Here is a 23,170-nt window from a genome sequence, read left to right as displayed (position 1 = left end):
GGCATCCCCTTCAGACTTGTACAATGTTTCATAAAACTCCCTAAAGACTAGATTAACTTTCTCAGGGCTGTGAACAACTGTGTTATTGGGTAGCTTAATAGAGTTAAGGCGAGAGGATGCTAGTAGAGTTATTATCTGCCAAGCAAGCAACTTTCCTGCTTTATCTCCATGTTCATAGTAGTTCTATTTTCCTAAGAGCATGTTCTGCTTTATGGGTCGTCAGGGTGTTATATTCCAATCGCTTTGAGTCTAATTTTTGTAGAGTTGAGTCGTCAAATGTTATACTACAGTGGGGGGGAAAAGTATTTGATCCCCTGCTGATTTTGTACGTTTGTCCACTTAAAGAAATTATCAGTCTATAATTTTAATGGTAGGTTTATATGAACAGTGAGAGACAGAATAACAACAACAAAAAATCCTGAAAAATGCATGTCTAAAATGTTATAAATTGATTTGCATTTTAATGAGGGAAATAAGTATTTCACCCCTCTGCAAAACATGACTTAGTACTTGGTGGCAAAACCCTTGTTGGCAATCACAGAGGTCAGACGTTTCTTGTAGTTGGCCACCAGGTTTACACACATCTCAGCAGGGATTTTGTCCCACTCCTCTTTGCAGATCTTTTCCAAGTCATTAAGGTTTCGAGGCTGACGTTTGGCAACTCGAACCTTCAGCTCCCTCCACAGATTTTCTATGGGATTAAGGTCTGGAGACTGGCTAGGCCACTCCAGGGACCTTAATGTGCTTCTTCTTGAGCCACTCCTTTGTTGCCTTGGCCGTGTGTTTTGGGTCTATGTCATGCTGGAATACCCATCCACGACCCATTTTCAATGCCCTGGCTGAGGGAAGGAGGTTCTCACCCAAGATTTGACAGTACATGGCCCCGTCAAATGATGTGGTGAAGTTGTCCTGTCCCCTTAGCAGAAAAACACCCCCAAAGCATAATGGTTCCACCTCCATGTTTGAGGGTGGAGATGGTGTTCTTGGGGTCATAGGCAGCATTCCTCCTCCTCCAAACACGGCGAGTTGAGTTGATGCCAAAGAGCTCCATTTTGGTCTCATCTGACCACAACACTTTCACCAGTTGCCCTCTGAATCATTCAGATGTTCATTGGCAAACTTCAGACGGGCATGTATATATATTGTTGAGCAGGGGGACCTTGCGGGCGCTGCAGGATTTCAGTCCTTCACGGCGTAGTGTGTTACCAATTGTTTTCTTGCTGACTATGGTCCCAGCTGCCTTGAGATCATTGACAAGATCCTCCTGTGTAGTTCTGGGCTGATTCCTCACCGTTCTCATGCTCATTCCAACTCCACGAGGTGAGATCTTGCATGGAGCCCCAGGCCGAGGGAAATTGACAGTTCTTTTGTGTTTCTTCCATTTGCGAATAATCACACCAAATGTTGTCACCTTCTCACCAAGCTGCTTGGTGATGGTCTTGTAGCCCATTCCAGCCTTGTGTAGGTCTACAATCTTGTCCCTGACATCCTTGGAGAGCTCTTTGATCTTGGCCATGGTGGAGAGTTTGGAATCTGATTGATTGATTGCTTCTGTGGACAGGTGTCTTTTATACAGGTAACAAGCTGCGGTTAGGAGCACACCCTTTTAGAGTGTGCTCCTAATCTCAGCTCGTTACCTGTATAAAAGACACCTGGGAGCCAGAAATCTTTCTGATTGAGAGGGGGTCAAATACTTATTTCCCTCATTAAAATGCAAATCAATTTATAACATTTTTGACATGCGTTTTTCTCAATATTTTTGTTGTTATTCTGTCTCTCACTGTTCAAATAAACGTACCATTACAATTATAGACTGATAATTTCTTTGCCAGTGGGCAAACGTACAAAATCAGCAGGGGATCAAATACTTTTTCCCCCACTGTATGTTCATTTTCCAGATCTCTAATTTCTTTCTCCAACGAATCTACTTGAGCCTTATACATCTTACGAGCACCTGAACTAAAGGATATTATTTGCCCCCTCAGATATGCAAGGAGAGCTTCCCATAAAATTAGGGGGGAGGCAGAGTTGTTATTGATGCTAAAACATATGTCTATATGAGTGTTCAGAAATGTTACAAATGTGGGATTATTTAGTAAGTATGTGCCATACCTCCACCTTCTTGAGGGTGGTTGTGTTTTACTGACTGGTACTGAAGACAGCAAGGCATAATGATCTGATATACATCTTGGTAAGTACTTACACCCAGTAGTTAAACTTCCCTTGGCTGCAGGAATAAGAAATAAGTCAATTCTCGAGTAACTGTTATGAACAGGGGAATAAAATTAGTATTCTTTAACCTTATGGTTGTGAAATCTCCGTAAGTCTACAAGTCCAAAATGTTTCATTTCTGGTTTTAACGTTTTAGCTTCATGTGTGAGGTTGATACTTTCAGAGGACGATCTATCACTGGAAGAGTCCAGTACCAAGTTAAAATCCCCTGCCATTATTATCTCATTATTATTTTTAACTTAAAAAATATGTCTTGGTAAAATTTAGAATCATCATGTTTAGGCCCATACACATTCACAATGGTAATGGGATCAGTGTTAATGAAACTTGAATGATCGCAAACCTACCCCCTATGTCTTTAATCTGAGATTGTATCTGAAAGGGGAAATGCTTATTAATGAGAATGGTCACCCCTCTTACCCAAGAGGGTTGGTGCTTTTCATTGTAAGTGTCACTCCAGGTGGACCCTAGTGTTTTGGTGCTCGTGACCAGTAGATCGCTCCACGTTGTTTTTCTCCTGTATTAGAAACAGTTTATTCCGTCTTAAATTATATCGATTATTTCTGTTTTAGGGTACCTGAGAATGGATTATAAACATTTTTTGAAATGTTTGGACCAAGTTTACAGGTAATTTATTAGATACTTTGTAGGCATGTTGGGCGAGTTGAAACCGGTGCATTTTTTAATCAAACACACCAAATAAATTTAAATTTTTGGGACATAAAGAAGGACATTATCGAACAAAAGGACCATTTGTGATGTTTCTGGGACATTTTGGAGTGCCAACAGAAGAAGATCTTGTAACAAAAACCCCTCTATGGCCAGGGCGTTACAGTACCCCCCCCCAAAGGTGCGGACTCCGGCCGCAAAATCTGACTCTGAAGGGGAGGGTCCGGGTGGGCCTTCTTACGGCGGCGGCTCAGGTGCGGGACGTGGCCTCCGCTCCACACTCGGCGTCGCCCACTTAGGTGGCGCCCCTGGCCGCGCCGGAGGACTGGTGGGCGACCCTGGCTGCGCCCGGCTGGCGGGCGATTCTGGTTGCGCCCGGTTGGCGGGCGACCCTGGCTGCGCCCGGCTGGCGGGCGGCTCCGGAGGCTCCGGACAGGCGGGCGGCTCCGGACTGCCGGGCGGCTCCGGACTGCCGGGCGGCTCCGGCGGCTCCGGACTGGCGGGCGGCTCCGACGGCTCCGGACTGGCGGGCGGCTCCGGCGGCTCCGGACTGGCGGGCGGCTCCGGCGGCTCCGGACTGGCGGGCGGCTCCGGCGGCTCCGGACTGGCGGGCAGCTCTGGCGGCTCTGGCCCAGGACTCACCAGGCTGGGGAGACATGAAGGAGGCCTGGCTCTGGGCGCAGGAACTGGACTCACCAGGCTGGGGAGACCCACTGGAGGCTTGGTCCGTGGAGGAGGCACAGGACTGACCAGGATGGGGAGACCCACTGGAGGCTTGGTCCGTGGAGGAGGCACAGGCTTGACCAGGATGGGGAGACCCACTGGAGGCCTGGTCCGAGGAGGAAGCACAGGATAAACCGGGCTGTGGGGGAGCACTAGAGTTCTGGTACGTAGGCTCTTTACCCACACTCCAGGCTGAATGCCCACTTTGGCCCGACACGGGCGGAGCGCAGGCATTGGGCGAACTGGGCCCTCCCAGCGCCCTGGAGACACAGTGCGCAGAGCCGGTGCAGGATAACCTGGACCGAAAAGGCGCACTGGAGACCAGACGTGCTGAGCTGGCACAATCAGTCCTGGCTCGATGCCTGCACTCGCATGTCACTTGCGGGGGGCTGGCCTATAGCGCACCGGGCTATGAATGCGCACTGGAGATACCGTGCGCTTCACAGCATAACACGGTGCCTTACCAGTACCACGCTGCTTCCGGTAAGCACGGGGAGATTGGCGGAGTCAGGCGGTAGACCACATTTTTTGGGGGGGGCTGCCTCTCGTGTCTGCTGCGCTCCCTTTCCTCATACCAGCGCCTCTCAGCTCTCGCCGGCTCGATCTCCCACTGCGGGCGGCGATAATCCCCAGCTTGAGCCCATGGTCCTTTACCGTCCAGGATTTCCTCCCAAGTCCACGATTCTAGATAGCTCCTCTCCTGGTTCTTCTCCTTGCGCTGCTCCTTCCTCCGCTGCTTGGTCCGTTTTTTGGTGGGTGATTCTGTAAGGGCTGTCGTCAGAATTAGACCAAGGTGCAGCGGAGGATGTGTATTCATTTTGAATATTTAATAAAATGAACCACTATAACCTGTTGGGGATAGGGGGCAGTATTTGCACGGCCGGATAAAAAAACGTACCCGATTTAATCTGGTTATTACTACTGCCCAGAAACTAGAATATGCATATAATTATTGTCTTTGGATAGAAAACACCCTAAAGTTTCTAAAACTGTTTGAATGGTGTCTGTGAGTATAACAGAACTCATATGGCAGGCAAAAACCTGAGAAGATTCCTTACAGGAAGTGCCCTCTCTGACCATTTCTTGGGCTTCTACACTCTCTTTACTGAAAACTGAGGATCTCTGCTGTAACGTGACACTTCCTACGGCTCCCATAGGCTCTCAGAAGGCGGCAAAACGCTGAATGATGCCTTTGGAGCCCCTGGCTTAAAAACAGTAGTGCATTTGGATAGTGGTCGATCAGAGAACAATGAGACTGGAGGCGCGTGCACGAGGCGACACCATGTTTTTATTTTCTCGTCTTTGAACGGAAACAGGGTTTCCCGGTCGGAATATTTTCGCTTTTTTACGAGAAAAATCGCATAAAAATAGATTTTAAACAGCGGTTGACATGCTTCGAAGTACGGTAATGAAATATTTAGAAATGTTTTGTCACGAAACGTGTCGGGCGCGTCACCCTTCGTCACCCTTCGGATAGTGTCTTGAACGCACGAACAAAACAGAGGATATTTGAACATAACTATGGAATATTTTGAACCAAACCAACATTTGTTATTGAAGTAGAAGTCCTGGGAGTGCATTCTGACGAAGAACAGCAAAGGTAATCAAATTTTTCTAATAGTATATCTGAGTTTGGTGAGGGCCAAACTTGGTGGGTGTCAAATTAGCTAGCCCGTGATGGCGAGCTATCTACTCATAATATTGCAAAATGTGCTTTTGCCGAAAAGCTATTTTAAAATCGGACATAGCGATTGCATAAAGGAGTTCTGTATCTATAATTCTTAAAATAATTTTTATGTTTTTTGTGAACGTTTATCGTGAGTAATTTAGTAAATTCACCGGAAGTTTGCGGTGGGTATGCTAGTTCTGAGCGTTACATGCTAATGTAAAAAGCTGTTTTTTGATATAAATATGAACTTGATTGAACAAAACATGCATGTATTGTATAACATAATGTCCTAGGAGTGTCATCTGATGAAGATCATCAAAGGTTAGTGCTGCATTTAGCTGTGGTTTGGGTTTATGTGATATTATATGCTAGCTTGAAAAATGGGTGTCTGATTATTTCTGGCTGGGTACTCTGCTGACATAATGTAATGTTTTGCTTTCGTTGTAAAGCCTTTTTGAAATCGGACAGTGTGGTTAGATTAGCGATGTGCCTTAGTAGGAAATCCACTGTGTGTAGCTCACTCCGTACTAACATAAATAAATAACATGAGCATTGCAGAAAAGTGCTAAAAATAGCCCACATCAATATATGTAGCTTAAGAAACAAGGTTTATGAAATCAATAGTTTGCTAGTAACAGATGACAGTCATATTCTGACAATCTCTGAAACTCACCTAAATAATACCTTTGATGATACAGTGGTAGCAATACATGGTTATAACATCTACAGAAAAGACAGAAATGCCAATGGTGGAGGTGTTGTCATTTATATTCAGAACCACATTCCTGTAAAGCTTAGACATCGCCTCAGTGCTAACAGTATAACTCTGATTCAAAGGCACATGATTACTGCATACAATAGATGTAGGATCAGCAGAGGCCTTCTGGGCAGCTAGAGGGACATAAATTAGGTTACTTACAATGTGTCTTCCAACGCCTCTGAGATAATATACATTTGCTGAAGCATTATGAAAACTCAGCGACACAATGGTAGGGAGTAACTGTGTTAGTTCGCTTTAAGGACAAAGGTCCGCCTTGCTAGGGCAACATTCTGCCACATTAAAAGTTGCACTAGGCTATATGAGGTTTGATAATACTGAATATGTTACATTTCTACAATGCACCCCACTGCAATGCAACAAAATCCAACTTCCACACAATGCCTCCCCACACAAGCAAATGTGCTACTCTCACGTTCGTCGTAGGAAGGAGACCAAAACGCAGCGTGGGTATCTTTCCACATCTTCCATTTTAATGTGAAACTTTGCAAAACAAACAATAAACTACCAACAAACCGCGACGAAAGAGGTGCAACATGCACTACCTCAAAATAATCTCCCACAAACACAGGTGGGAAAAACAACTACTTAAATATGATCCCCAATTAGAGACAACGATGACCAGCTGCCTCTAATTGGGGATCATACAAAAACCCCAACATAGAAAAAAGAAACTAGAACCAAACAACATAGAACTAAATAAACTAGATAAACCCCCCCCCCCCCAGTCACGCCTTGACCTACTCTACCATAGAAAATAAGAGCTCTCTATGGTCAGGACGTGACAGCTACACCCAGCTCCATTGATGAATGACCGTGATTTGCATTAAAATGTTTATTTATGTTTATTCATCAGTTTATGAGAGTCATTCCCCATTGGGGAACTCCTTTTATTTGCCCACTGACTCACGTTAGGGAGTGATCTAGAGCTTTTAAGGCACAACAAAAAAGTATCCATATCAGTTTTTCTCCTGTCCTATTTACATGGGAGAAGAAAAGTGTAAATTCACATTTCAACAACTCCACCACATCCTTCTTTATCAAGTAATGCACATTACAGTACAATCTCTTGGGATGGTGACATCCACAATGTCCTTTGCAATTATGCCAAACTGCCATATGGAAACTCATGCATCAATGTCTTATCAAATGAATATAATATTGTTTAGACAATTTCTTCTTGTTTTGCGGGCCAAACCCATATCCTATGAGCTTAGAAATGGGACTGCGAGAGGCAAGAGGGCTGTCGGTCTGGCTCACATTACTGATGGGTATGGGCAAGAACTACCGATCCAATTAATCAAGTCTGCCAGGGTAGCCATCATTAAATTGTGTGTGGGGGGGACGTGGCTCTAACATCTGAATATCCATGGCATTAGATGATGTAGGCCTATTCATGTATTTACAATGACAGCCTACACCGGCCAAACCTGGACGACGCTAGGGCCAATTGTTCGCCGCCCTATGGGACTCCCAATCACAGCCGGTTGTGAAACAGCCTGGAATCAAACCAGGGTGTCAGTAGTGACGCCTCTAGCACTGAGATGCAGTGCCTTAGACCGCTGCGCCACTCAGGAGCCCCTATTCGTACATAAAAGCAATGAGGACATAGAATGTAACAGGGCTGGGAGGGGAGAGTGTGATTTCTATAATATCATATTATCTCATGGGTCCGAGGTTAACTGAACTGCAGACCTTGGTTCAAATAGTAGTTGCATTTCTTCAATGATCGAACCTGGTGGACAGAATATGCATTTCTGGGAGGACTCCATTGGTTCCATTGTGTCAGGCAAGTTCAATTGACAAATACTTTTTGAATCCAGGTTTGCTGTACTGTATCTTCCTTACATCTTTCTTAGGAATAAGGAGATTTCTTATTTTACAAACCCTACCAACATAAACATTACTGAAATAAACAATGATTGATCAAATAATAGTCATTACCATCATCATCCTGTACTGAGCAAAAGCAATCAAATCTCTGGGTGAGGTAGACGTGCAGGCAATTCAGAACAGAACATTTGGTATGAATATTCTAAAATGGTAGGAGGCTGAATTCTTATCAGTCCTGTACAGCACTTACACATTATCGCCCCCAAAAGATTTGATGAGCGTGCCTTACCCACTGATCATTTCCCCCATTAATTATACTGAAGAGCAATATCTGATCATGCATGGGCATAACTTTAAAGATATTACAAAAGGGTATGCTTCAGAGTTCACGCTAATCGGTCATACAAAAGTTTTAGGGTGGTTCCACGAAATAAGTGCCTTTTGCATCCCTTTGATATCTTAAGTAGAAATTGTGCGGCAATATTGCATTTTAAAAGTCTGTTTTATTCAGTGAAGTGCCCTTTAGGCTAAGGTCTTCAGGCTAGGGTCTATTTTTCTCCATTTCCGCCTGACTGATGTGCCCAAAGTTGATATAATTGGTACCATTGGAAGGAAAACACTCTGAAGTTTGTAGAAATGTTAAAATAATGTAGAAGACTATAACACAATAGATATGGTAAGAGAATATCCAAAGGAAAACCAACTGGAATAGTTTTTTTTGAGAGCCCATGCTCTTCCATTAGAACGTATAGGGAAAAAATTCAATCCAGCTCCCAGTATGCAATTCTTATGGCTTCTGCTGGATGTCGGTAGTCTTGGTTCAAGGTTTCAGGCTTGTTTCTTCCCAAACGAGGAAGAATTGTGAGTTTTAGTACTGGGATACAGACTTGGAAATCAGTCTGTGCGTGCCCGACGAAGAGGACGCGCACCTGCTAATATCGTTGTCCTATTGAACATACTTATTTCCGTATGAAATATTATAGTTTAATTACATTTTAGGGTACCTGAGGTTTAAATAGAAACGTATTTTGACTTGTTTTAACAAAGTTTAGCAGTAGCTTTTTGGATTCCTTTCTATGCATGTTGAATGCATTTACATTTACATTTAAGTCATTTAGCAGACGCTCTTATCCAGAACGACTTACAAATTGGTACATTCACCTTATGATATCCAGTGGAACAACCACTTTACAATAGTGCATCTAAATCCTTTAAGGGGGGGGGTTAGAAGGATTACTTTATGCTATCCTAGATATTCCTTGAAGAGGTGGGGTTTCAGGTGTCTCCGGAAGGTGGTGATTGACTCCGCTGTCCTGGCGTCATGAGGGAGCTTGTTCCACCATTGGGGTGCCAGAGCAGCGAACAGTTTTGACTGGGCTGAGCGGGAACTGTGCTTCCTCAGAGGTAGGGAGGCGAGCAGGCCAGAGGTGGATGAACGCAGTGCCCTTGTTTGGGTGTAGGGCCTGATCAGAGCCTGAAGGTACGGAGGTGCCGTTCCCCTCACAGCTCCGTAGGCAAGCACCATGGTCTTGTAGCGGATGCGAGCTTCAACTGGAAGCCAGTGGAGAGAGCGGAGGAGCGGGGTGACGTGAGAGAACTTGGGAAGGTTGAACACCAGATGGGCTGCGGCGTTCTGGATGAGTTGTAGGGGTTTAATGGCACAGGCAGGGAGCCCAGCCAACAGCGAGTTGCAGTAATCCAGACGGGAGATGACAAGTGCCTGGATTAGGACCTGCGCCGCTTCCTGTGTGAGGCAGGGTCGTACTCTGCGAATGTTGTAGAGCATGAACCTACAGGATCGGGTCACCGCCTTGATGTTAGTGGAGAACGACAAGGTGTTGTCCAGGGTCACGCCAAGGTTCTTAGCACTCTGGGAGGAGGACACAATGGAGTTGTCAACCGTGATGGCGAGATCATGGAACGGGCAGTCCTTCCCCGGGTGGAAGAGCAGCTCCGTCTTGCAGAGGTTCAGCTTGAGGTGGTGATCCGTCATCCACACTGATATTTCTGCCAGACATGCAGAGATGCGATTCGCCACCTGGTTATCAGAAGGGGGAAAGGAGAAGATTAATTGTGTGTCGTCTGCATAGCAATGATAGGAGAGACCATGTGAGGATATGACAGAGCCAAGTGACTTGGTGTATAGCGAGAATAGGAGAGGGCCTAGAACAGAGCCCTGGGGGACACCAGTGGTGAGAGCACGTGGTGCGGAGACAGATTCTCACCACGCCACCTGGTAGGAGCGACCTGTCAGGTAGGACGCAATCCAAGCGTGGGCCGCGCCGGAGATGCCCAACTCGGAGAGGGTGGAGAGGAGGATCTGATGGTTCACAGTATCAAAGGCAGCAGATAGGTCTAGAAGGATGAGAGCAGAGGAGAGAGAGTTAGCTTTAGCAGTGCGGAGAGCCTCCGTGACACAGAGAAGAGCAGTCTCAGTTGAATGACCAGTCTTGAAACCTGACTGATTTGGATCAAGAAGGTCATTCTGAGAGAGATAGCAGGAGAGCTGGCCAAGGACGGCACGTTCAAGAGTTTTGGAGAGAAAAGAAAGAAGGGATACTGGTCTGTAGTTGTTGACATCGGAGGGATCGAGTGTAGGTTTTTTCAGAAGGGGTGCAACTCTCGCTCTCTTGAAGACGGATGGGACGTAGCCAGCGGTCAAGGATGAGTTGATGAGCGAGGTGAGGTAAGGGAGAAGGTCTCCGGAAATGGTCTGGAGAAGAGAGGAGGGGATAGGGTCAAGCGGGCAGGTTGTTGGGCGGCCGACCGTCACAAGACGCGAGATTTCATCTGGAGAGAGAGGGGAGAAAGAGGTCAAAGCACAGGGTAGGGCAGTGTGAGCAGGACCAGCGGTGTCGTTTGACTTAGCAAACGAGGATCGGATGTCGTCGACCTTCTTTTCAAAATGGTTGACGAAGTCATCCGCAGAGAGGGAGGAGGGGGGAGGAGGATTCAGGAGGGAGGAGAAGGTGGCAAAGAGCTTCCTAGGGTTAGAGGCAGATGCTTGGAATTTAGAGTGGTAGAAAGTGGCTTTAGCAGCAGAGACAGAAGAGGAAAATGTAGAGAGGAGGGAGTGAAAGGATGCCAGGTCCGCAGGGAGGCGAGTTTTCCTCCATTTCCGCTTGGCTGCCCAGAGCCCTGTTCTGTGAGCTCGCAATGAGTCGTCGAGCCACGGAGCAGGAGGGGAGGACCGAGCCGGCCTGGAGGATAGGGGACATAGAGAGTCAAAGGATGCAGAAAGGGAGGAGAGGAGGGTTGAGGAGGCAGAATCAGGAGATAGGTTGGAGAAGGTTTGAGCAGAGGGAAGAGATGATAGGATGGAAGAGGAAAGAGTAGCGGGAGAGAGAGAGAGCGAAGGTTGGGACGGCGCAATACCATCCGAGTAGGGGCAGAGTGAGAAGTGTTGGATGAGAGCGAGAGGGAAAAGGATACAAGGTAGTGGTCGGAGACTTGGAGGGGAGTTGCAATGAGATTAGTGGAAGAACAGCATCTAGTAAAGATGAGGTCAAGCATATTTCCTGCCTTGTGAGTAGGGGGGAAGGTGAGAGGGTGAGGTCAAAAGAGGAGAGGAGTGGAAAGAAGGAGGCAGAGAGGAATGAGTCAAAGGTAGACGTGGGGAGGTTAAAGTCACCCAGAACTGTGAGAGGTGAGCCATCCTCAGGAAAGGAACTTATCAAGGCGTCAAGCTCATTGATGAACTCTCCAAGGGAACCTGGAGGGCGATAAATGATAAGGATGTTAAGCTTGAAAGGGCTGGTAACTGTGACAGCATGGAATTCAAAGGAGGCGATAGACAGATGGGTCAGGAGAGAAAGAGAGAATGTCCACTTGGGAGAGATGAGGATCCCAGTGCCACCACCCCGCTGACCAGAAGCTCTCGGGGTGTGCGAGAACACGTGGGCAGACGAGGTGAGAGCAGTAGGAGTAGCAGTGTTATCTGTGGTAATCCATGTTTCTGTCAGCGCCAAGAAGTCGAGGGACTGGAGGGTAGCATAGGCTGAGATTAACTCTGCCTTGTTGGCCGCAGACCGGCAGTTCCAGAGGCTGCCGGAGACCTGGAACTCCACGTGGGTCGTGCGCGCTGGGACCACCAGGTTAGAGTGGCAGCGGCCACGCGGTGTGAAGCGTTTTTTATGGCCTGTGCAGAGGGGAGAGAACAGGGATAGACAGACACATAGTTGACAGGCTACAGAAGAGGCTACGCTAATGCAAAGGAGATTGGAATGACAAGTTGACTACACGTCTCGAATGTTCAGGAGTTAGCTTACGTTGCAAAAATCTTTTGACTAAAATGATTAAAATGATACAGTACTGCTGGCTGGTGAAGTAGGCTAGGTAGCAGTGGCTGCGTTGTTGACTTTGTTTGAAAGTGTAGCTGGCTAGGTAACCTCGATAGTTTCAGTGCTACACCTTATCATGATACAAAGGCAGCTATGTAGCTAGCTAACATAACCCTAATCAAGACGTTCCTTTGTAATGTATTTAGTTTCTACAATGCTGCTCGTCGGTAATAGTTGGCTAGGTTTGGAAATGGCGTCGCGGGGGACGAAAATAGCTGGCCAGCTAACCTCGATAATTACTCTAAACTACACAATTATCAAACTATGACAAACTATGACAAAGACAACTTATTGACTAAAATGACTAAAGTGATACAGTACTGCTGGCTGGTAAAGTAGGCTAGCTAGCAGTGGCCGCGTTGTTGACTTTGTTTGAAAGTGTAGCTGGCCAGGTAACCTCGATAGCTTCAGTGCTACACCTTACAAGGCAACTATGTAGCTAGCTAACACAAGCTAACCTGGCTAGCTAACCTCGATAATTACTCTAAACTACACAATTATCTTAGATACAAAGACAGCAACGACAACTATGTAGCTAGCTAACACTACACTAATCAGATCGTTCCGTTGTAATGTATTAGTTTCTACAGTGCTGCTAGTCGGTAGAAGTTGGCTAGCTCGCTAGCAGTTGTTGACTAAGTAGGAGAACAGTGGCGCGGCGGATGAAGATAGCTGGCTAGCTAACCTCGATAATTACTCTAAACTACACAATTATCTTTGATACAAAGACAGCTAAGTAGCTAGCAAAAAAATTGAGTGGATTACTTAAATGAGTGGATTACTTAAATCGATGGCACCAACTAAACCAACTAAACACCAACTAAACAGACTTTTTGGGATATAAAGATGGATTTTATCTAACAAAACAACACTACATGTTGTAGCTGGGACCCTTTGGATGGCAAATCAGAGGAAGATTTACAAAAAGTAAGTGAATATTTAATCGCTATTTGTGAATTTATGAAACCTGTGCTGTTGGAAAAATATTTTGATGTGGAGCACCATCCTCAAACAATCGCATGGCATGCTTTTGCTGTAAAGCCTATTGTAAATCAAACAGTGCAGTTAGATTAACAATAATTTAAGCTTTTAACCGATATAAGACACTTGTATGTTCCTAAATGGTTAATATCCATCATTTTTATGATTATTTATTTGAATTGCGCCCCTCCCACTAGCGGGAAGTTGTCCCGCTAGTGGGACGCCTAGCCTTATAGACCCACTTAACCCCAACATTTCTCCAAGTTTTCACCATCATTGTAAAGCCCTAGTTATTTTGTTGATTTGACAAAGTAATTTCAGAAGATTAATATTTCTTTCATGTGATTAGTGATTTTTAAGGTAATAAAAAAAATGGTCCCTCATTATAAGGTCGACCCTGTTATTTGAACTGAACTCTTGTTTTAATATGGTCAAAAGAAACATTGAACATCTAATAGTCATAGTGTAAAAGCAGGTGAGCTGGTTCTACACTTTTTGGCTATTTTCTGGTGTTTTGTGGAGGAAAACTGCGTGATTTGAGCATAAAACTGTTACCCATAGATAGACAGGTTAGAAATTGTGAAGCTTGCATTCAATGGTCCCTACCCTGTTCCACACAACAAGCTTCCACAAGGAGATTTATGGATGATATAAGATGAAACCATCAACACTCTTACAGTCAACCCTGTTACTTTATTTGTCACTATAGTAATTTTTTTATTGTATCTCTTGAGATGGGAAAACTTGTTGAAAACGTGCTCTATCACAGAATGTTAAAATTAGGTCAAATTAAACTTATTTTTTTGACCAAGTTACACATCTCAAAAGATGGAATGACCCATTCACCTATCGGAACTCTGGTCTTACACTTTGCTGTTTCTATGTCTTGTCCTGTGATTACCTATGTGTTTGAAAAGACGATTCTCTTCCTCAATAGCATGCAGCAAATTTATACTAGATGAAAAGCCGAAATGAGCACGACATCCTGGCATTTAAAGCATAGCCAATTTTGGAAATTTCCCATGTTATGCAACTTTCTATTTTCGCATACCCAATGAGCCTACTATTTAGAACGCAAGTATGGGTATTCAATTCGGACACGGCCATTAAACCTAAAGGTAAACTCATTTACTATCCTAAATGTAAAATGTTGTTTCTGTCATATCTGTCATCATATTTCCTTCTTACCTGAGTGTGTGTATTCCACAAATGACGAGCATGGTGGTGACAGCATCATGCTATTGGGATGCTTTTCAGCGGTAGGGACTGCGAGAATGGTAAGGCTAGAGGGAATAATGAATGGAGCCAAATACAGACAAATCCTTGATGAGAACCTGCTTCAGAGTACAAACGACCTTAGACTGGGGCGAAGATTTACGTTCTAACAGGACAATGATCACAAAGCTGATACAGACGTACTCAAGACGACTAAAAGCTGTAATCGCCGCCAAAGGTGCTTCTACAAAGTACTGGGTGTGAATTCTTATGTAAATTATATATTTTTGTATTTCATTCTAAACTAATTTTCCAAAATTTCCAAAAACATGTTTTCACATTGTCATTATGGGTATTGTGTGTAGATAGGTGACAAAAATATATATATTTAATCAATTTTGAATTCAGGCTGTAATGCAACAAAACGTGGAATAAGTCAAGGTGTACATTCTAAAAGCACTGTTTGTAATCACAACAAGCACATAAAGCACATAGGCCTTGTCTAGACTTCACAGTTCATGCAGCTTTTGTATTCTGATCATGGAACTCCAAATGGGTCATGTATCTACACCTACATTTAAATGTGTCTACCATATCCACAGTGTGTCTGGATTCCCTTATCCCGTATTATATTCAAATGCCAGTATGCATTCTACAAAAGGTGGAATAGGCTAAATATGATAACACAACAACAACTGAAGGCAGTAGCTAACTACTGTAGCTAACTAGCCAGCTAACCTCTGTAGCTAGCCTGCAATCTAGCAAGCAGCGCTAAAGGGGTTGCAAACAGGATAAAAATTATTTTCTTTTTTTTTTAGCTGTCTAGCATTTAGTTAGCTGTCTAGCATTTATAAGGCCAGCAAACACGTTCCTCACACGCTAGGAATGTATTTCCTCCAACGTTAGAATGAAAAGGTGCATCACGGTGACTTGTGGGAGGAGTGCTGATGACGTCACCCACTGTATGCACTTTTGGTAGCCTGATTGCATCCAGACTGAGGATAAATCTGCACACAATCCATCCCTGACCCACCTCCTGAAGTGGTCAACCAGAGCTGAACACAATCAGACCACAGTGACTTTTGTGCGTCTAGACCCGTCTTTTCAATGTGATCTTCGTATTTTGACAGCAGAAGACGCATGTAAGTGTCAAGTGTAGACACGACCATAAAGACTTCATAATTCATAAAGGTAATGTTAACCCACTGGGCACACACTGGTATGTGATGTGGAATCAACGTGGAAAATACACTACACAAAAATATAAATGCAACATGCAACAATTTCAAAGATTTTTCTGAGTTACAGTTCATATAAGGAACCATTTGCCTCATGCAACGTGACACATCTCCTTCGCATAGAGTTGATCAGGTTGTTGATTGTGGCCTGTGGAATGTTGTCCCACTCCTCTTCAATGGCTGTGTGAAGTTGCTGGATATTGGCAGGAACTGGAACATGCTATCGTACACGTCGATCTAGAGAATCCCAAACATGCTCAATGGGTGACATGTCTGGTGAGTATGCTTCCAGGACTTGTGTACAGATCCTTGCGACATGGGGCTGTGCATTATCATGCTGAAATATGAGGTATGGAGACGGATAAATGGCACGACAATGGGCCTCAGGATCTCCTCATGGTATCTCTGTGTATCAAATTGCCATCGATAACATGCAGTTGTGTTCATTGTCCGCAGCTTATGCCTGACATACCGTAAACCCACCGCCACCATGGGGCACTGTGTTCACAATGTTGACATCAGCAAACCGCTCTCCCACACGACGCCATACATGCTGTCTGCCATCTGCCCGGTACAGTTGAAACCTGGGATTCATCTGTGAAGAGCACACTGCTCTCCTTCACCGCAGGCAACGTGAGTAAAGCATTTAAACGTGTTAACCCTCGCAAGGCTGGCGGCCAGACGGCATCCCCAGCCGCATCCTCAGAGCATGCGCAGACCAGTTGGCTGGTGTGTTTACGGACATATTCAATCAACCCTTATCCCAGTCTGCTGTTCCCACATGCTTCAAGAGGGCCACCATTGTTCCTGTTCCCAAGAGAGCTAAGGTAACTGAGCTAAATGACTATCGCCCCGTAGCACTCACCTCCGTCATCATGAAGTGCTTTGAGAGACTAGTCAAAGATCATATGACCTCTACCTTAGCTTATCACCTCCACCCTACCTGACACCCTAGACCCACTCCAATTTGCTTACCGCCCCAATAGGTCCACAGATGACGCAATCACACTGCACACTGCCCTAACCCACCTGGACAAGAGGAATACCTATGTAAGAATGCTGTTCATCGACTACAGCTCAGCATTTAACACTATAGTACCCTCGAAACTCGTCATTAAGCTCGAGACCCTGGGTCTCGACCCCGCCCTGTGCAACTGGGTCCTGGACTTCTTGACGGGACGCCCCCAGGTGGTGAGGGTAGGAAACAACATCTCCACCCCGCTGATCCTCAACACTGGGGCCCCACAAGGTGCGTTCTCAGCCCTCTCCTGTACTCCCTGTTCACCCATGACTGCGTGGCCATGCAAGCCTCCAACTCAATCATCAAGTTTGCAGACGACACTACAGTGGTAGGCTTGATTACCAACAACGACGAGACAGCCTACAGGGAGGTGGTGTCAGGAAAATAACCTCACACTCAACGTCAACAAAACAAAGGAGATGATTGTGGACTTCAGGAAACAGCACCCCCCTATCCACATCGACGGGACAGTAGTGGAGAAGGTGGAAAGTTTTAAGTTCCTCGGCGTACACATCACGGACAAACTGAAATGGCCCACCCACACAGACAGTGTGGTGAAGAAGGCGCAGCAGCGCTTCTTCAACCTCAGTAGGCTGAAGAAATTCAGCTTGTCACCAAAAACACTCACAAACTTTTACAGATGCACAATGGAGAGCATCCTGTCGGGCTGTATGACTGCCTGGTAGGGCAACTGCTCCGCCCACAACCGTAAGGCTCTCTAGAAGGTAGTGAGGTCTGCACAACGCATCCCTAGGGGCAAACTACCTGCCCTCCAGGACACCAACACCACCCGATGTCACAGGAAGGCCAAAAAGATCATCAAGGACAACAACCACCCGAGCCACTGCCTGTTCACCCCGCTATCATCCACAAGGCGAGGTCAGTACAGGTGCATCAAAGCTGGGATCGAGAGACTGAAAAACAGCTTATATCTCAAGGCCATCAGACTGTTTAACAGCGATCACTAACATTGAGTGGCTGCTGCCAACATACTGACTCAAATCTCTAGCCACTTTAATAATAAAAAATTGGATGTAATAAATGTATCACTAGCCACTTTAAACAATGCCACTTTATACACTGCGCAACAAAAATAAAGGGAACACTTAACACATCCTAGATCTGAATGAAAGAAATAATCTTATTAAATACTTTTTTCTTTACATAGTTGAATGTGCTGACAACAAAATCACACAAAAATAATCAATGGAAATCCAATTTATCAACCCATGGAGGTCTGGATTTGGAGTCACACTCAAAATTAAAGTGGAAAACCACACTACAGGCTGATCCAACGTTGATGTAATGTCCTTAAAACAAGTCAAAATGAGGCTCAGTAGTGTGTGTGGCCTCCACGTGCCTGTATGACCTCCCTACAACGCCTGGGCATGCTCCTGATGAGGTGGCGGATGGTCTCCTGAGCGATCTCCTCCCAGACCTGGACTAAAGCATCCGCCAACCCCTGGACAGTCTGTGGTGCAACGTGGCGTTGGTGGATGGAGCGAGACATGATGTCCCAGATGTGCTCAATTGGATTCAGGTCTGGGGAACGGGCGGGCCAGTCCATAGCATCAATGCCTTCCTCTTGCAGGAACTGCTGACACACTCCAGCCACATGAGGTCTAGCATTGTTTCGCAGAATAACGCAACTTTTAAAGGAGGAGCCACTGTACATTACAGTAATGTACATTTACCTGGTTTGTAAGGATGGTAAATGAATACTGCACAAAAAGTGGATGTTTTCCATGTTATTTGATCAAGAAAAAGATTTTAGTTGGCCATGTTACAGATGTCTATAACGATGAACGAATACTAGTAAAGGCCCAGTGCAATACATTTATGAATTATTTGTATTCATTTTTTAAATAATAATTGTTTTTAATTCTGATTTCTCAGGGGGTGCTGCATCACTCTTACTCCCTGTGGCTATGTAATTGTCTCTGCTCTATACCGTAATGCAAATGCAATGATAGGCATGCAAAGTTTTATTACAAAAGGGATTTTTTTTCTCATGCATTCCTGTACCTCACAGCTCCCCAAGTCACCCCCTTCTTGCGCTCACTTTTTGTTCCGGCACCTCCCGATTCACAAATTAAACACGGCTCATGTAGATGCCACATAGGTCATTTAAAACCAGAGAAGTTTGCTTGAAGGGGCAGTTGACCTTTAATGTTTCTACACTGAACAAAAATATAAATGCAACATGTAAAGTGTTGGTCCCATGTTTCATGAGTTGAAATAAAAGATCCCAGAAATGTTCCATATGCACAAAAAAGCTTATTTGTCTCAAATTTTGTGTACAAATGTGTTTACATCCCTGTTAGATGGATTATCTTGGCAAAGGAGAAATGCTCACTACCTGACAGGTGAGACATATTAAGAAGCTGATTTAACAGCATGATCATTACACAGGTGCACCTTGTGCTGAGGACAAAACTATTCAGTTTTGTCACACAACACAATACCACAGATGTCTCACGTTTTGAGGGAGGGTGCAATTGTCATGCTGACTGCAGGAATGTCCACCAGAGCTGTTGCTAGAGAATTGAATGTTAATTTCTCTGCCATAAGCCGCCTCCAACGTCGTCTTAGAGAATTTGGCGGTACATCCAACTGGCCTCACAACCACAGACCACATGTAACCATGCCAGCCCAGGATCTCCACATCTGGCTTCTTCACCTGCGGGATTGTCTGAGACCAGCCACACGGAGAGTTGATGAAACTGTTGGTTTGCACAACCGGAAGATTTCTGCACAAGCTGTCATAAACTGTGTCAATGGAAGCTCATCTGCGTGCACACCAGGGTCTTGACCTGAATGAAGTTTGGCATCGTAACCGACTTCAGTGTGCAAATGCTCAACTTCGATGGCCACTGGCACACTGGATTAGTGTGCTCTTCACGGATGAATCCCGGTTTCAACTGTACCTGGCAGATGGCAGACAGCATGTTTGGCGTCATGTGGGCGAGAGGTTTGCTGATGTCAACATTGTGAACAGAGTGCCCCATGGTGGCGGTGGGCAACAAAAACAATTGAATTTTATCGATAGCAATTTGAATGCACAGAGATACTGTGACGAGATCCTGAGACCCGTTGTCGTGGCATTTATCCACTGCCATCACCTCATGTTTCAGCATGATAATCAACTGCAAGGATCTGTACACAATTCCACATTTCCCATCTAACGATGCTGTTCTACGAGTGGTCTGAGGCAGGCATTCGACTACGAACGTTTTCAAGTGCAACATTAATAACAGCGGTTTTGAAAACAGCTCGGGAGATTTAACGATGCTCCTACGAAGGTTCTAACGATGAATTTAGCCTTAAGATGCTTATAGAAAACTGGGCCCAGTTACTGTTTTCACTCATTTTTTAGAGAAGCGAAGTAAACAATGGAAATGAGGGTAAAATGTTTACTTAACAGGGGCACTCTGCGGTTTCTACATCCATTGTTGGACTTATAGATGTATGAAATGTTCCTATTGATTCTTGAAGAATATAACTTATTAATGCCTATTGAGTGTTGTTCAACTGCCTTACCCCATCAGAACCCAAATTATAAGCTTGTTTTACGTCAATATTTATGGACATATTAAACTTAATCAAACACTATATAGCCTCAAAACATGGTTTAAACTTACATTTTGATGTCATAGATGATCAGTTCTTGCATCCAAAGCTCTGTCTATGAATTTGATAGCGGTGACATTCCTCCAGTCCCATATTTGATGGTTGATTTGACAGCCGCTCTGTCACTAGGCACAAAACTCGCTTGTGTGCTTCTTTTTGCCGGTTCTGTTTCCAGGCCACCCAGATGGAAACCAGGCTACTCTATCAACTTCTCGACTCAAGAGTCACATTGCCTATTGGCATATTGGAAGCAAATAAACGACACTATATATCCTAGCTGGTGTAGTCATTGGAAATGACTTGAGCTACAGTTCAGGGGACATATGTATCAAGCTTAGCAGAGTAGGAGTACTGTTTTAGGGACAGTTTTTACCTTTTAGATCACATGAATAACATTACATAGAAAGGAGGAACTTGATTCAAAATCAGCATTCCAACAGTAATATAAAACAAGGTCTTAAATAATTTATAACATCTAGCTGTGGCAAAATAGAGAATATAAATTAGAGCTAGTCTCCCCAAGCCAATATGATTGAAGGACCCACATACATTTGGGCTCCCGAGTGACGCAGCGGTCTAAGACACAGCATCTCAGTGCTTGAGGCATCACTCCAGTCCCTGGTTCGAATCCAGGCTGTATCACATCCAGACGTGATTGGGAGTCCCATAGGGCGGCGCACAATAGGCCCTGCATTGTTTGGGGTAGGCCGTCATTGTAAATAAGAACGTGTTCTTAACTGACTTGCCTAGTTAAACAAATGTAAAAAACATGTGACACAAGATGCACCCTAAATATAATTTGGAGGTCTTGTATATTGGCTGCCTGAGGGGTTGGGTTGATGTAATAGTCCACCTGTAATCCCTTTATAAAGACTTAAATTATTGTTTATCAGCCTCCGTTGTAGAAAGGCACAACCGAGAAAGGCCATACACAAGCTACTGCTACCATTGAGGAGGACAGCCAGCTTTACAAATGACCCTCAATCATTTTGAAGCGATTCTCTATTTGCAAATCAGAGGAAGACAAACTGACTCATCCATCACATTTGGCCTACGTGGTTCAATTATTAGGAGATATGCACACATATCTTTCAAGCTCTTCATCACTGTCCAGCACAACCCCCTGTTCACTTTTTCACTATTAACCTGCAATAAATGGATTTGTTCGTGGGTATGTAGCACTTATTTGTATTTATTGTGGATCCCCATTAGCTGCTGCCAAGGCAGCAGCTACTCTTTATGGGGTCTGGCAAAAGTAAAGCAATTAAACAAAATTACAATACATTTAATACAGAATTCACAACACACTAAATGTGTGCCCTCAGGCCCAAACTTCACTGCCACATATCTACATCAAAAACTCTGTGTGTATGAGTGTGTATAGTGTGTATGTTATCATGTGTGTGTATGCATGTGTCTGTGCCGATGCTTGTGTTGCTTCACAGTCCCCACTGTTCCATTAGGTGTATTTTTATCTGTTTTTTAAATCAGATTTTACTGCTTGCATCAGTTACCTGGTGTGGAATAGAGTTCCATGCAGTCATGGCTCTATGTAGTACTGTGCGCCTCCCATAGTCTGTTCTGGACTTGGGGACTGTGAAGCGACCTCTGGTGGGATGTCTTGTGGAGTATGCATGGGTGTCTGAGCTGTGTGCTAGTCGTTTAAACAAACAGCTCAGTGTTTTCAACATGTCAATACCTCTCACAAATACAAGTAGTGATGAAGTCAATCTCTCCTCTACTTTGAGCCAGGAGAGATTGACATGCATATTATTAATGTTTGCTCTCTGTGTACATCCAAGGGCCAGCCGTGCTGCCGAGAAGTCCCTCTTTGTGGCACCTGACCACACAACTGAACAGTAGTCCAGGTGCAACAAAACTAGAGCTTGTAGGGCCTGCCTTGTTGATAGTTCTATTAAGAAGGTAGAGGAGCACTATATTATGGACAGACTTCTCATCTTAATTCAAATCAAATTGTATTTGTCACATGCACAGGTAGACCTTACAGTGAGATGCTTACTTACAAGCCCTTAACCAACAATGCAGTTTTAAGACAAATAAATGTTAAGAAAGTATTTACTAAAATAAACTGAACTAACAAAAAATATTTTTAAAAGAAAATTGAAAAATAACAAATAATTAAAGAGCAACAATAAAATAACAGTAGCGAGGCTATATACAGGGGGTACCGGTACAGAGTCAATGTGCGGGTGCACAGGTTAGTTGAGGTAATTGAGGTAATATGTACATGTTTTTCCCCACATAAGGGCTTTTGCAAACGAGGACAGACGATTGTTACCCGCTACGCGCTTCAGCATTCGGTGGTCCTGTTCTGTGAGCTTGTGTGTCCTACCATTGAGCCGTTGTTGTTCTTAGACGTTACCACTTCACAATAACAGCACTTACAGTTGACCGGGGCAGCTTTAGCAGGGCAGAAATTTGACGAATTGACTTGTAAAGGTGTCATCCTATGACGATGTCACGTTGAAAGTCACTGAGCTCTTTAGTACGTGCCATTCTATTGACAATGTTTGTCTATGGAGATTACATGGCTGTGTGCTCGATTTCATACACCTGTCAGCAATGGGTGTGACTGAAATAGCTGAATAGCCTTGGCCATGTACTCTTGGCCATGTAGTGTATTTCCATTACAGAATAAAAAAGTAATTTTGGACTGATCAATGTAGATAGTTTCAAATACATGCTTAAAAGTTACATATCACAACATTTCGATTTGACATCTTTTGGACATCAGAGCAACCTTGAGGGAATCTTATTTGAGTCAGGAAAGGATGGTCGAATGATAGGGAAGATATAAAAAAACTTGCAAAGAGCTTATTC

Source organism: Salmo trutta, chromosome 15, assembly GCF_901001165.1.
Source record: "Salmo trutta chromosome 15, fSalTru1.1, whole genome shotgun sequence".
In the NCBI taxonomy this organism is placed as follows: domain Eukaryota; kingdom Metazoa; phylum Chordata; class Actinopteri; order Salmoniformes; family Salmonidae; genus Salmo; species Salmo trutta.
Note: the sequence above shows the minus strand (reverse complement) of the source record.